This window comes from Peromyscus leucopus, chromosome 4 (assembly GCF_004664715.2).
Source record: "Peromyscus leucopus breed LL Stock chromosome 4, UCI_PerLeu_2.1, whole genome shotgun sequence".
Lineage (NCBI taxonomy): Eukaryota > Metazoa > Chordata > Mammalia > Rodentia > Cricetidae > Peromyscus > Peromyscus leucopus.
Genome location: NC_051066.1, coordinates 43,287,435 through 43,302,640, shown reverse-complemented (window position 1 = coordinate 43,302,640; position 15,206 = coordinate 43,287,435). Strand labels below are relative to the sequence as shown.

The following is a 15,206-nucleotide window of genomic DNA, read 5'->3' as shown; positions in this document are numbered from 1 at the left end:
ACCAATGACTGTGCAATAGAAACTCACTAAAAATCAAGTGCCTTTGTAAGCATATTCTTATTTTAGCTAATACAATTGACTAATCTTTAAATATTAAAGAGTAATACTAGAAAATAGAACATTCAAATCTGTTTTGAAGAATAAAGATAGAATCTCCTATATTCTCAAAATATATCACATACACATTTTTGTAGTCAAATGGGAAAATGAAATAAAAGCCTTTACTCTTTTATTAATCATTGTGTAAAGAAAGATTCAGTTTATTTTGAGGGAACTAAAAATGTATAAAAAGTGTGTGTGTGGGGGAATTACCTCACAACAAAATGTGTGTGTACTATTAGCTCTTGTGTTTTTATTTATGTGTAGCTAGAAGTTCATGCCCCTCTAGGAACAGGCTTATGAAAATGCCTGAAAGCGTTTCAGTTAGAAGACACTGTCAAAACATGGAGCCCGTCCTGTCTTCTGTGCAGGAGTTGTCAGAAAGCCCTCAAATGTTCTGTGGCTGAAGATGAATCAGCAAGGCTCAGCCAATTCTCTGAGTAAATTCACATTTGGAAATGATCTCCCTCACTTCAACTCAATCTTCCAACTGGGGAATGGAGAAGAGATGCTACAGTTACAAGAGTCAGTAACCACCCCTTCCTATGTGACCTTCCAGGGGAGACAGGGCTCATTCTTCATAAGGAAGGCACCCCTTTGCCAGTTCCAGGGGAAAGTGTTGAATGCCTGACTATCTTTCCCTGAAGGTCAGTTAGGTCAAACGTGCTTGCACTGACACACTTCTGCACTGTCCTGTGATCACTCTATTATTACTCATACTTCAAGATTCTCTGCAAGTCATGCCAGGAACAAAATGGAAGCATCCTTTTAGAGTATTCTTTATCTCATTAAATTTCCTTGGGAAGTTGGTTTGAGTATTAAGTTTTAACTATGCTAAAAGCTGATCTGCAAACCTTGGAAAATTCCCCTGCTGCCTGAAGGGGAAAATGATTTAAATTGTGAGCCTCACATTCATCATAAGCATGTTTGTTTAAAGGATTAAAATGGAAGAAGATTACATTTTAAAAAATTAGAACTTGAGAGGATTAAAATATATTTAAGTTCAGTCTCACTTTTTTTCTTTTTTCATGATTACACACATTTACAAACAGGAAATATATTCAAAGTTATATGAGAAGAGATTTAATGGCAAATGCAGAATTATTTTAAAATCAGAATGTGTACTCCCATACCACATTATCTCCTTCCATAATTTCTTGATAAATAATAAATATCAGCCCAAACACTAGCAATCAATATGTACTAAGTAAAAATGTCAAGTCATATAATTAGACATTTCAAGGACATGATGTAAACACCTACTAAGACTAAATTCTCATAATTTTCTTGGAACAGTGACATTGCTTAGTTCTTAAATATCATATATAAATCATTTCTTTAATGAACTTTGTCTTTTAACCTTCACTTAAAATACAAACAAGTGTGTTCAGTCATTGAAGATGCCAAATAAGATACATCAACAGAAATTAATAGGCAATAGAACCTGATGAATTCTCCTGGAGAATATTTTCATGATGGAAACTTGGCAGCTGTCCTTGTGATTAATCATAATAATGCACAAACCCTTAGCTCTGCATAAACTGTCCTATTCCTTCTTTTTTTTTTAGAATATTCCTTTCCTCCAAAGAAGATTAAATTCATCCTATTGTGTAATATCTCCACTTCCATTTCTCTGTCCAAATTTCATTTTCCCAAGATCCCTTCAACCACCAAAGGATGAAGCAATCTTATTCTTTTTTAAAGTTCAATTATTTTGTCCTTCTAGTCCTGTCTCGAATGTACAATGTTGATATTGTCCATACTTTAATGTAAACTACCAAGGGCCCAAGTATTCCAAAAATGATTGAATCATAGGCTTCTAGAAGGCAAAAGAGGCTGTGGAAATACATCAGACATGTACATCAGTTAAGATCATCAGAAGCAAAGATGTTTGAAAATGCAACCACTGGATTATTAGTTAGAATGTATAATAAAAGTGGTATTCCTCAGTGAATAAGAAACACTCAAATTTTCTAACTTTCATGGAACAGATGAGTGAGTATAGAAAAGGGTTAATCATATAATTCGAACAATATCTTCAATGCACTTGAATCTGATGATTTACCTGGTTAGATACAGACTTCTTTTGGACCACTGGAGATGAAAAGTCCCATGTTTGTATGAGGACATGAAGAGAGGTAGAACACTATCAGATGTCTGTGACATTCCCATTGAATAAATTTTCCCACTAAGTTTATAATATCCATGCCAGAAAGACATTTCTGTTCCCACAATCTTGCAAACTTTGCTTTGATACTGAGTAAATAGGAATACAGACAAAATATAGGCAAGCTGTAGTATTTCCTATGAGTAATAGTTTTCTATTCTTTCTTCTATAAAATAAGTGTATATTAAGCAATTATAAGGGTAGAGGGGTAGCTCAGTGATTAAGAGTATTGGCTGCTTTTCCAGAGGACCCAAATTCTATCTCCAGTACCCACATGACATTTCACAACTGTCTGTAACTCCAGACCCAGGGAATCCATCACCTGTTTCTGGTCTCCAAGGGCACTGCATGCATGTGGTACACACACATACACACAGGCAAAACACCCATGTATACAAAAAAGAACTGTAAACCATAAAATAAAGTCATCTGTTTAAAAAGAAGATACAGGGTTAATGGACACCACAATCAATAAGATATTTGTTTCATATCAAGACCTGAGTTCAAGTCCCAGAACCTATACAACCAAAGATAGGCATGGTGGTACATGTTTATAAATCTGGTGCTTGGAAAGTGGACACAGGTAGATACCTGGGGTTCCACTGACCAGTCAGATTAGCATGCTTAGTGAGCTACAGACCAGTGAAATTTGACATGTCAGGAAATAAGACTGAAGACACTTGAAGGACATCCAAGGTTCATTTCTGGCCTCCACACACATACACATTCATGTACATACACTCATACCCACATATGTATCCTCACTTATGCAAACACATGTACACATACACATACACAACTACATAGCTTAATATTTTTGAACACTCATGAACACAATATTTTAACATTATTTATTATATAAAACATAATTATAGGGTTCAATGATTATACATTAATCCATTGTTGTCTTACATTTAAAGATTGGCTTACATCACTTAAGGAAGATTCAATATTTTAATGTGTTTTCAAAATATATTGTCTTTAAAAGCATTCATAAAAGACAATTTTTATCTTTTTTCATTGTTTTTCCACGTTAGACACATTGGACAATAACAAAACCAGAGTTTCTTCAGTCTCTGGGTGCTATTATTGGTTGATATGTAATGTACATTAACACTGAAATTAGAGGCGATTTTATCATACATATTAAGTATGCTGACAGAATAGTTCCTTGTTGGTGCAAAATTGCTCACATTTAGGATCTTATTGCCAGTCTTGCAGAAAGAGAAATGCTTTCAAATCTGAAGATATTTGCAGCTGTTCATCTAGTTGGAAAATCACTTTGAAGATTGCCATACCCGAAATAAAAGGCATCTTGGGACTAATTGTTGCTCACAATAATGTCAGAGCATCTCTTTTCAAAAATCTCTTCATCACCATTTTACGAGTCTGACCCCACCACTGAAATTATGAACATCAATCAAAATTCCAAGTTGGGGGCTAAGCTCTCCCAGATTCTGTGCAGTATTGTCTAGTAGAACTGAGTAATCTCCACACTCATTTTCACCTCAGGTCCATGCAACTCTACAGCAGGTTGTAGAATACGACAGCATGACAAGACTGAGAAAAACACACAGAGTTCCATGAAGATGCCATCTGGAGATGTGGCATATGGAGATATGGAAAAAGACGCCGATTGATCTCGTGGAGATATGGGATCAAGTTAGTAAGGGCTTTACAAATGTAAGCCTGATGGTGATAACGCAGGTTTCTAAGAGGCAGATAAATGAGAGTTTTGTAAAGAATTACATTCATTCAACCAAATACATATTGTGGCTAGCACTTCTTTGTCACTGCCCAATAGTCTTGCCATCTTTTCTTTTTTTCACTTATAAAAGACTGCAAAGATGAAAGAGGAGGCAGAAAGAGTATACAAACCAGAGTCGGTGGAGGACACCAAGAACACAGGTCCTTCTAAATTAATAGGATCAAAGCACATATAAGCTCACAAAGAATGAAGCAGCAAGCACAGAGCCTGCACAGGTCTGCACCAGATCCTCTGTGTATATATTATTGTTTCCAGCTTTGTATTTTTATGGGATTCCTGAGTGTGCAAGAGATTGGGCCCCTGTTTCTGTTCCTTCTCTTGGACTCTTTTCTCTCTGTTGGCTTGGCTTGTCCAACTCCAATGGGTTAGTTTTTGTTTTATCTCCCAATTTTCTCAGGGCCCCTTAAGATGCCAGCACCTCCCAGACTACAGGAAATTATCTAGAGAACATGACACCCATATTCCAAAGAGGTAGGGTGGGTGGTTTTTGATCTTCTGGTGGGTTATAGATGTTTGTCATCATTTGGGGGCATTGACTACAAATTGTTACTGGTCATGGTCAGAGAGAAAGCTAAACAAAAAAGATTAGATTCAGGGATCTCTTTCTGAGACGAAAGGGGGGTATATAGTATAGAAATGATGGGATAAAAGGGTGGAATGTTGAGTCTACTTTTGAATACCACAAGTCTCAAATATTTTACATTGGTATGGATTTTTGTATATTGATACAAAATTAAGGTTATTTTTGTTATACTGTATATATGTTTCTACTCTTATTTAAGGTATTGTACTTATGCAGCTCATTTTAAAAGGTAATGCAAAGTTTAGTCCTTGAAAGCTATTTAGGATAATAAAAGAAGACAGGATAGTAGCTAGTCATCTATAACAATCAAACTAATAGTCATATTAGATATGTTTTCAAGGTCACACAGACGTATATTTTAGGTAGATAAGTGATCTTCAAACACTTCAAAGACCTACAGAATATGGCATTTAAAATGTTTTAGTAACATAAGGCGTTTCATGACAGTGAAGTACATTTGCTTGTGGCAGCACCAATGTACTTCAGAAAAGGATGCTGGGCATTGAAAAAACTCCATATGGAATTTGTTTTCTTCCTGGCAAAAGCTAGATATTTGGGTAAGAAACTACCCTTGCCTTGACTGCTGACAGTATGCTGTCCAAACTGGACAAGCAGGATACAAAAGAAAGCATCTGCTGAAGTTTCCCAAGGCAGCATGGGACAGTCCTTCAAAAATTTCTTCTTCACAGAAAAGTCTGTCAGATATTCTAGGCCTGTAGGCCAAAGATGGCATCCGCCGCAACATTACAAAGGAACCTTGGGTTCTGTCCAAGCAGCCAGCTGTTTCTCTCATTTCTATAGTTTTGAGATTTGCTTGAGCTGTACTTCCTGTTTACTCAGGTAATATTATATCCTTCTCAGGTCTCTGATGAAGATAATGTAGCCACAGTTTTCCTTGTTACAAAATTCACAAGATAAACTCACAAAAGAGGTATAAAATATATAAGGTTTAGGGACATAAAAGCTTAAATTGCTTATTTAAGAAAATGTTTTGAGGTCTAAAAAGATATTTTTAAGATAGTAATACAAGTTATGATAGAAAATGGTTTAGGTATAAAACTTCAAATTCCGCCGGGCGGTGGTGACGCACGCCTTTAATCCCAGCACTCGGGAAGCAGAGCCAGGCGGATTTCTGTGAGTTCGAGGCCAGCCTGGGCTACCAAGTGCGTGCGTCCCAGGAAAGGCGCAAAGCTACACAGAGAAACCCTGTCTCAAAAAAAAAAAAAAAAAAAAAAAAAAAAACTTCAAATTCATCAAGATAAGATAGCTAATAGAATATTATCTCCAAATATGCCAAATACAAATGGACTGGACATTATGAATGTAATTCTTACCTAATAATTGTTCTTATTATTTATAGTTTTGTTATATTAGTTAAAACCTTTCCTTGTTATTTAAACAAGAGGGGGAAATGTTGCAGAATATTCCTTTACACTGTGTAAAGATGTGTCACTGTGATTGGTTTAATAAAAAGCTGAATGTCTAATAGCTAGGAAGGAGAGATTAGGTGTGACTTGTGGGGGCAGAGAGGACTCCATGAGGAAAAAAGATGGGGTTGCCAGACAGACAGAGAGGAAGCAGGAGACAGAGTACAGAGTAAAGGTAATCAAGCCACATAAAAGAATGTAGATTAAAAGGCATGGGTTAATTTAAGTTATAGAACTAATTAGGAGCAAGCCTAAGCTAAGGCCCAGCTTTCACAATTAATAATAAATCTCTGTATCATGATTTGGGGGCTAGGGGTCCAAGATAGTCTGCTACAATTTATTTTGAATAAAAGAAGACTATGAATAAATAAAAATAAAGGGGCACAAAGGAAATGTTTCAGTCACTACATAGAAGATTTTCAAGATTTTTGTTATATCAAATACATTTAAATATTTTTTACAATCCAGCTATGTGCACAAAAGAAGCTTTAATTATTTATTTCAATGACACTGAATTTTCATTTCTTTGATTCTACTCATAAAGATGTATTTGTTGGCCAAGTTTTACAGTGGACTAGGTATGTGGCCTTGGACAAGTCTCCCAGTTTTGCAGTTCTCCAAATGAGAAATTGGTGGGTAGGACTGGGAAAGAGATCATACAAAAAATAAAATAAAAATAAAAAAGAAGCAGACCTGGGTCAGTCTAGACTACCCAGTTCAGGTGATACAGTCTTCAATAAGGTCTGCACCCCCGGGGAATGCTGGTCTTCAGCAGAAGGCGTGTGGCTGATTTTCAGCTCCCAGTACTCACAGATGTCCACATCAAAATGTGAGGCTCACTGTTCAGTTCTGAACTTCTAAAGCTGGATTCAAAGTCCGATGTCTTAATTTTGAACTCTGACCAAAAAAAGACTTCGAAGAGGCAAGGTTATAAGGCAAACAGAAGGAGGTAAAATGAGATTTTGAAGAGACATACACACTCTCTTCTTTTGCTTGTTTTAAAGAGTGATGGGGTAAAAGGGAGTAAGTTATACTTTATAATCATTCTAATGGTGTTAAAATAACACAATAATGAACTGAATGTGAGTGTTTGGAGAAACTAGAATAGTCTATAGATCTCAGGAACAAGAAATTAATTAAGAATGTTGTCACGCTGGGCAGTGTATGCCGTTCATCCCAGCACAGAGGCAGGCAGATCTCTGAGTTTGAGGCCAGCCTGGTCTCAAAAAAAAAAAAAAAAAAAAAAAAAAAAGAATGGTGTCATAAAGTCTTAAAGTAAATTATTTCTATAATTTATTGGGCATGTTTTTAAATGGACTAACAATATTAAGCTTCTCAAAAAGAATAGTTAATTTTTATATATTTTTATATAAAATCTAACAAAACATACAGAAGTCATATTGGATCTGCTACCACAATTATATCACATTCACATTTTTATTTGTTTGTTTGTTTTGTTTTGTTTTTCAAGATGGGGTTTCTCTGTGTAGTTTTGGTGCCTGTCCTGGGTCTCACAATCTCACTCTGTAGACCAGACTGGCCTCAAACTCACAGAGATCCACCTGCCTCTGCCTCCCAGGTGTTGGGATTAAAGGTTTGTACCACCACCACCCGGCTCACATACACATTTTTTTAAGATCGGCTTTCACTTGTCACTATGTAGGCCAGGCTGATCTAGGACCAGCACATCATCTGGGCTAGCCTTAACTCTAGATCCTCCTGCCTCTGTCTCCCAAGGCCTGATATTACAAGTATATGTTCCAAGACCCACAAGTGCCTGCTCTTGAGACTCTTTCTTCCTGTTGAGTCGTCATGTTCAACTGCGATATGATAGTTTTTGTTTCATCTTATTATATTTTATTTTGTCATGTTTGGTTGTTATCTCTTAGGAACCTGTTCTTCTTTAATGAGAGACAGAAAGGGGGTGGATTCATAGGGTAGGAGAGGTAGAGAGGAACTGGGAAGAGTAGAGGGAGAGGAAACTCTGATCAGGACATCAGGTATGATAAAAGAATCTATTTCAATAAATGGAAAATATATTGCATCATAAAAATGAAACAAAAAACAAGTATATGTTACAAAACTCACACACACATATATATACATGTATATATACATGTATATATATATGCATATACATATATATGCCACCGACTGTACCTGGACTTCAGTAAGGTAGAGGCTAGTGCTATATGCAATTGTTTTTAAAGAGGTTATTTCAAGATGATTGTAATTTTGCTTTAGAAGTCAACTATCTTCTCCATTAAAATTGGTTTCAAGACAAATTAATATACATCTTTTTTCCTATTAAATTAGAAATCTCACATTCCTGTCTAGCTGCAACCCTTGTGAATATATAAAGTAAGGTTCTTAAGTAGATGGCCCTTCTCATTCCAATGTCCCAGGATGTAGAATGACTCCTGGCCAATAGCAATATCATGTAATTAAATTTATGTAAAATAGAAAGATGCCCATGAATCGCCTAGGAGAAGCTCATGGTTCAAGTCTAGTTTGATTTTAACAGGTAAATAGGGAAACTGGGAATAATCAACAATAGTAGTAGAACCATCTTTTCTAAATCAGTGAGGCTTAATTTTACTTATTACAGAGATCTTGAGAGTTAAGATCTCTCATGGTAAGTTTTCTTTTTAATAAAGAAGTCTTTGAACAACTGTATTTGAAGGTCTTAGTTATAAAATGAGATGCTTCAGGGCCAGAGCATCAACAGATAAGAGCATATATTGCTCTTTCAGAAGATCCCAGTTCAAATAGAAGCACTCACATTAGGGAGCTGACAACTAAACGCCCCTAACTCCAGCTCTAGGAAGTCTGACATCTTCAGGCCTCTGTGGTCACCTGCACTCATACAGATGTCCACCCCCCACCATACACATACACACAATTAAAAATAAAATCTTTTGTTGTTTTTTTTTTTTCAATGAGAAGTCTCTTTGTGCTTTTGGAATTTAAACAAGTTTAAATTGTCTAGTCACGCTAAATGTGTTACAATTTTTACCAGCAATCAAAACCATAACGTAAATAGAATGCATGGGGGAGCGTGTTTGTTAACCTTGATTATCAGCTTGACAAGGTCACTAGCATCACCAGGGAGACAGACAGCTATGTGTGTGCTTGTCAGGGACTGGGTTAACTAAGACTGAAAGACCCATCCTAAATGTTGGTACTTCCATGGATTGGGGTCCTGTGCTGGATAAACAAGAGAAATATAGCTGAGCACGGACAGTTATCCCGCTTCACTTCCTGACTTTAGACATCATGTGACCAGCTACCTTAAGTTCAGGCTACCATGCCTCCTCATAATGGAACACCCTATACCTTCTGACTGTAAACTGAAATTAACTCCTTAAGTTCCTTCTTGTCAGGTGCTCGGTCATGGCGAAGACAAAAGTAGCTAATATATGGAAGAATACCACATTGGTCTTAAAAAAACAGAACCCAAGGTTCACTGGAATTTGGCAATGGCACAGCCAAAAAAAAAAAAACCCAGTTATTCTGGACACTCCTGAAGAAGGCATTTTTCACAGTAAAGCACCATGAGATATAAGTCAGTCTCAGGATGGTCCTCTGGAAATGTCCTTAGACTAACAATTGAACTGTTGGTACTTAACACCTAGTGTTTCCCATTTCTTTTTATCTACATTTTAGTCAAGATGCCAGTGGTGAGGCAGCCACGCTGAGGCCATGAAGCCACAAGCAGGAGGATGAAAACTCAGAGTCCAGCTCATTGGTACAGGATTGCTTAGCATGTGCATGGCTGAGTTTAACACCAAGCACCATAAAACCAAAGCAAGAACAAACGGGAAGATGAAAGACATGGGCTGAAGATGGTCCCGAGGAAGAAAACTGAGCTTAGCCCAGTAAGGATTAGGGGTTTGCTGGACTGACCCTGAAGTCCTCCCTCCAGACAATCACATCACTGTGGAAAACCAAAACACCTTTAATTAAGCTGGTGAATGCCATGTTACATCATAGGCTGTGGGGCCAGACTCGTACTGCCGCCATCTAATAGGAGAATCTTTCCTTGAAACACTGTAAGAACAGTTTCTAAGCAAGTATAGCAGAAGCATTCATTCTCATGGGCAATTATTAAATTAACATATTAATGAATAATTTTATAGGTGGTTTAAAATTATTCTCCAAAGAACTCCACTGAACCATAGTAGATGCAGCTCCCTGTACATTAGTACACGGTGAACCCTATTCATTGTGCTATTTGTTCATTTGGCAAACTTTTGATGACAGGTAAGTACTGTCCTAACAGAAGAGACACAAGTGCGAAAAACCATTCCTGACTACAAGAGACTTTAGTGTTCTTCAAAAGATGTAAGACAGAACTTTTTTAAAAGATACATAGTTTCCAAACCCTAGTTTCCTATGCTGTTTATTCCCTAGTAATGGATGCTTCAAAGCACAGGGAAGCCTATTACATAATCCACATCAACACAGTCTATATCACTTAATATTCAGAACACAACTTAAGACTTTGAAAATGTAGCTCAACATTATGCCAGTATGTTCTTTATGATTCTGGGGTGCAGGGCAGAGGATCAGAAAATTGCTCATTCCATCTACTACAGAACTTGTTTTCCCAAAATCTAAACTACTGAAAAAATGGCAAAAGTTTAGTGACATTATTGTTTGTCTGAGGAAAAAAATTTAAATCTCTGTAAATCCAGCCCATGTTCAAGTATGAAACAAACAAAAACAAACAAACAAGCAATTGTTTACTGTATTATGATAGCAAAATTCCAGGTGAATTTGAGGAAAACCAAGTTCCATTTACCTCTTCTGCATCAGCTTAGACATGTCTAACTCCCTTTAAGAGCAGTTTTCTTACTCATTAAGTGACAGAAGGAATTAGATCACTGTGTTCTTTCCTAGACCCACATTCTCTCATTTCCTCACCCTGGTCTCAATGTGATAAATTAGCAGCAAAATCCTAGCTAAGAACAGAACATTTTAAGTATTTTATTTTTAAGTAGTGCATGGCTGCTTCTCTAATTAAGTTGCCTCAGAAACTAGTCTACAACCCACATAAGACCAAAGACCATGATTTCACATATAATTGAATAATATGATGTCATGGTATGCTAATATGATATCATCATCCTCAGATTCAGGATGGAAGACTGGATTTACTGTTTGTGGATCTTAAGGATGTAACTTGTATTACATACACTTGAGATAATTGATTGATAATTAGGTAGTGTACATATTTTTTAATCTACTGTTTAAAATATTTCCTCAGTCTTCAAGGAGTCCAACAAAGACTACCCCCCCAAAAAAAGAAGATAAAATAAAACAAGAATTCCCTTGGTGCATTCATAGAGATTGCTTTCAAAGTCTAAAAATTATTCACTATATACAAAGCTAATGAGAATATTAATAACCTGTTTTTCAGTATAGACAGTAAAATTATGATATCTGACATTTATCTGCAAACCACATCAATGTGTACCTGTTCTCAGGTGAACATCAGGAGTTAAAAATGCATTAAGCAGTTTAACCCAGCACAGTCTCAATTTGATCAGAAAGAATAATTCTACCATAATTTTGCTTACAAAAAAAATGTGCTTCAAGTATGAAAACACTTTACAAACCTTTCAGTTATTACTCTGCAAAACAACCTATGCCCCCAACTCTCATTTTATGACGCCATATCCCCCTTTACTCACCACAATGAGTTAAAAGCAGACCAAGGCTTTCAGCAGCATCCTTTGCATTATGCACTGCCTCGTCGTCCTCTTCACTCCAGATGTGATGCTTCAGAAGTTCACAGAAGGCAATTCCTCCTCTCGGGTTTACTGCACACTCCAGGAGAGGTACCGTGCACTTGCTGGAAGATTTAGCTATCGTGCTTCTGGTCATTCTTCCCACCCACAAAATGAGACCTATTTCTGGGCTATTCATAACTCTCCTTCCAAAACATTTCAAAAGAGAAAAGCAATGCAGGGTTCATGATTTCCATGCAAAACCCCAGCCTGCCCGTCTGCTTGCTGCTGCCAATACTTCTTATTCTTGCTGGTGATGACATCGTACAAGCTCCCCAGCACTGATGCTTTGTTATGTAAGTCTGTCTAGGTCAAGTGTAGGAGACTCACTACCGGCCTGTGGAAACTCATGGAACTGTTTCTTCAGATTAACACTTCAGGGGCTATGGAGGATGCAGGAAGCTGAGCTTTAACTACATACATCTTTTGGGGTAAATATTTTTTTGCATGATTCAGTGATTATTATTTTTTTATCCTTTGGTCCTGGCAGGTTCCTGTCAGCCAGACTGAGAGGTACAGGTAGGCATTACTAAGAGGTTCCAGTTAAGTCAGCATGCTTGAATAAGCATTGGAAGTCTTGCACTGATCCTGGCGTTAAGACACGAATAAAAACAGCATAAATTGAAATTTGCTAATCAAGCATATTTTCTGTGGTGTTGATTCGATGCTTAAACCGAATATGGTCTGTTTAATCTGAGGCATTGCAGGAGAGCATTGTTAGATATGGCTATGAGCTCGAAAAGATTTACTGCAGGTCTTGGCCGCCCTGTTGCCCTTGTCTCTAACTGTGAATTCGCTTGTCTTGGAAATGAGCTCTGTGGCGGCTGCACTTGTCTTCTGTCTCGCCTGTTTGTTACAAGAATGGAGCTTGAGTAACCTGGTACTTAGGGGACGTCCGCAGATAATAAATCCTGCCTACTTAGTCTCCAGATGAATACTGCAGCAGTATGTGTCATTTGATACTAGCACTGAATGAGGCTGGGTTAGCTGCGCTGGGTCAGAAGGGGCTGTACTTAGGAGATCAGGAAGGACGAGCCCTGATTTGATGTGAACAGTTACTCATCTAAGAGTATAAGTAAAAACGGAATAGCACTGATTCTGTTTCAGACTCTCTCTCATACTGTGTCCTACTGCAGGAAGTAATGAAAACAGTAGCCCCGGACTGCATGCTGCATAAAATGCAGGACAAGTAGCAGGGTGAGATTGCTGCAGCAGTGTAAGCTAGGCAGGGAATTTTCGTACAGTTAAACTTGAGACGATAACACAACAGAGTGCACCTTCCCTGAAAAGATAGGTGGATTTTAAAAGTTGGAGGTAAATGCATCACGTTTGAGTGTTTGGCTTCCTGTGTGTTTTTGACAAGCGATATTCTGTGATTTGGACTACGTGGTAGGAGTCAACAACATAAAGGCTCTGTAAACTCTCTCCATGATCTCAAAGGGCTGAGTGAAAAGTTGACTGATCTTCTGCTTGGGTGTCTCCAAGTGAGTGCTGGTGCAAGGCGGGCCAACTACAGCATGTTCTCTAAGTAGACTGTTGAAAACCCTGTGAAATACCAGGCATTGTTGAATTAAAAGAATGAAAACCAGTGCTATGGAAATTAATTTCCCTAGGTGTCACTTCACAGTGCTAGCCATGATTAATAGGGGCGTGTTGATCACTTATGATAGAAATAGGCCTCATTTGGACTGTGTTTAATTGATTGAAGATATACACATTTCCCCAAATCATTTGAAGAGACAGTTATGGCTCCCTAAAGGCCTGATTTTATATTACTGATGTCAATAGATGCAGCTTGGCATAGGAGGCTCATCCAATCAAGATTACTTGGTCTGGCAGAAATAAAATGTTAAAAATAAGGAATACATACATAACCATATCCATACATCTGGAATATAAGTGTCTGTATATGTATATACAGACATATTTCGGGTGTCAAATTGCATTTGGTTTTGCTTAAATGTTGTCTCCATTGGCTATTATAAAAGGAAAGTTTTTGCTTTGTGTAAGAACTTAAAAACATACTGCTTTCTTTCTTTTTAAGTGTTTTGGAATTCGAATTAAATTAGGTCTAAACTGGTTGTAATCCTGCCACTTATATGATTACATTCCTTTGTGTGAATGAACATTAATCACTCTATCTTAAAATGAGATTGCATGAGGGGTGAGATTCAAGTTTTAAATACCTGTACTTTTTGACCAGCATTTGCCATTTCCCCATCAATTGCTAGTCCCGTGGTTCTCAGTGGCTGGCTGGCAACATCAGCATCTTCATGGAACATGTAGAAATGCAGTTCTTCAGGCCTCACTGTAGACATACTGAGTAGAACTTCTCTATGTAGGTTATAGCAAGACATGTTCTTATAGCTTCCAGGCAGCTGTGAATTGTGTGAAGATCCACTACACTGGGCTGTCATTTGGTCAAATACAAAAATGGTTTTTATATTATACCTGAATAGATGGTACATAATTGAATTCTCTGTTCTCCTCCTTGCCTGGTTACCCTAATGTTAGCTGTGCTGTGTTTTAAAGATTTGTGCAATTATGTACTATATCTAAAGTATAATGTGTTCACAGTAATATTTACTTTCCAGCAGTTCCATGTAGAATGCTAGTGCTTAGACACTAAATGGCATAACAGGAATGCACTAAAAAAAATCTCTCCTTTTTTCTCAATGCTACTTAGCACACACCAATGGCCTCTTTGATACTCAATTTCTCTCTCTGTGAAGTAAGTGGTTGTTCTAAGACAAAGCTTAGTCTTGGCCTAATTGAGGTTTGGGGTCATAAATTTTTAGCAATGTGTCTATCTTGTGCATAGCAGAATCTTGAACAATATTACTGGCCTCTACTTCCAGGTAACGGAAGCAACTTTCCATTTGTGATGAGCAGATATATTGGTAGAGACTAACGAATGTCTCCTAAAGGCAATTTAGGTTATCTTTCCTATAAGCACTACATTATATTAAATAAGACAAAAAAAAATGTTGCTTCTCCTATTGGCAAGTTAAACTGATATAAAAATACATTTATGCCTACATATGTAATACAGCAAATTTAGACACTATCGTATTCACAAAGGTGCTGGTATAATTCAGTCAGGTATCTATAGACTGTGGAAATCCAAATTATTTCCACAGCTTCTCAGGAACCTAGTTCTGCACCATCCTCTTCATCCTAAAGTCTTGTTTTGTGTTCCGCCCTGTTCTCCCAGATGGACCAGACTCCCACTACTACTAGATTCTACCAAATATTTAGCTAAGCCAATGACTTTTAGATGTAATAGATTTCACTAAAGACAGGGATTTATATTCTCTTTTTTTCCCTGTCCCTCCGAGCCCTGCCCTCCTTGCTGCCCCTGAAACATGCA

At 37.3% G+C, this 15,206-nt stretch overlaps 1 protein-coding gene and 1 long non-coding RNA gene across 11 annotated transcripts in view; one reads left to right on the top strand and one right to left on the bottom strand.

The window, feature by feature from the left end:
* The window catches only part of LOC119087842, a 139,794-nt gene extending 127,657 nt beyond the window's left edge, over positions 1–12,137 (bottom strand). For all 5 annotated transcript variants that reach the window (XR_005091330.1, XR_005091327.1, XR_005091329.1 and 2 more), the window contains exon 1: positions 11,741–12,137. This is a non-coding gene — a long non-coding RNA (uncharacterized LOC119087842). The remainder of the gene's footprint in view (positions 1–11,740) is intronic.
* LOC114680593 (sodium channel protein type 1 subunit alpha) overlaps positions 11,805–15,206 on the top strand; it is a 146,185-nt gene continuing 142,783 nt past the window's right edge. For 5 of the 6 annotated variants that reach the window (XM_028865487.2, XM_028860542.2, XM_028864050.2 and 2 more), the window contains exon 1: positions 12,106–12,267. The gene's annotated coding sequence lies outside the window, so the exon portion shown is untranslated. Of the gene's footprint in view, positions 11,888–12,105; positions 12,268–15,206 lie in introns of those variants that run through there. The other variant, XM_028853557.2, reaches the window with a different exon arrangement.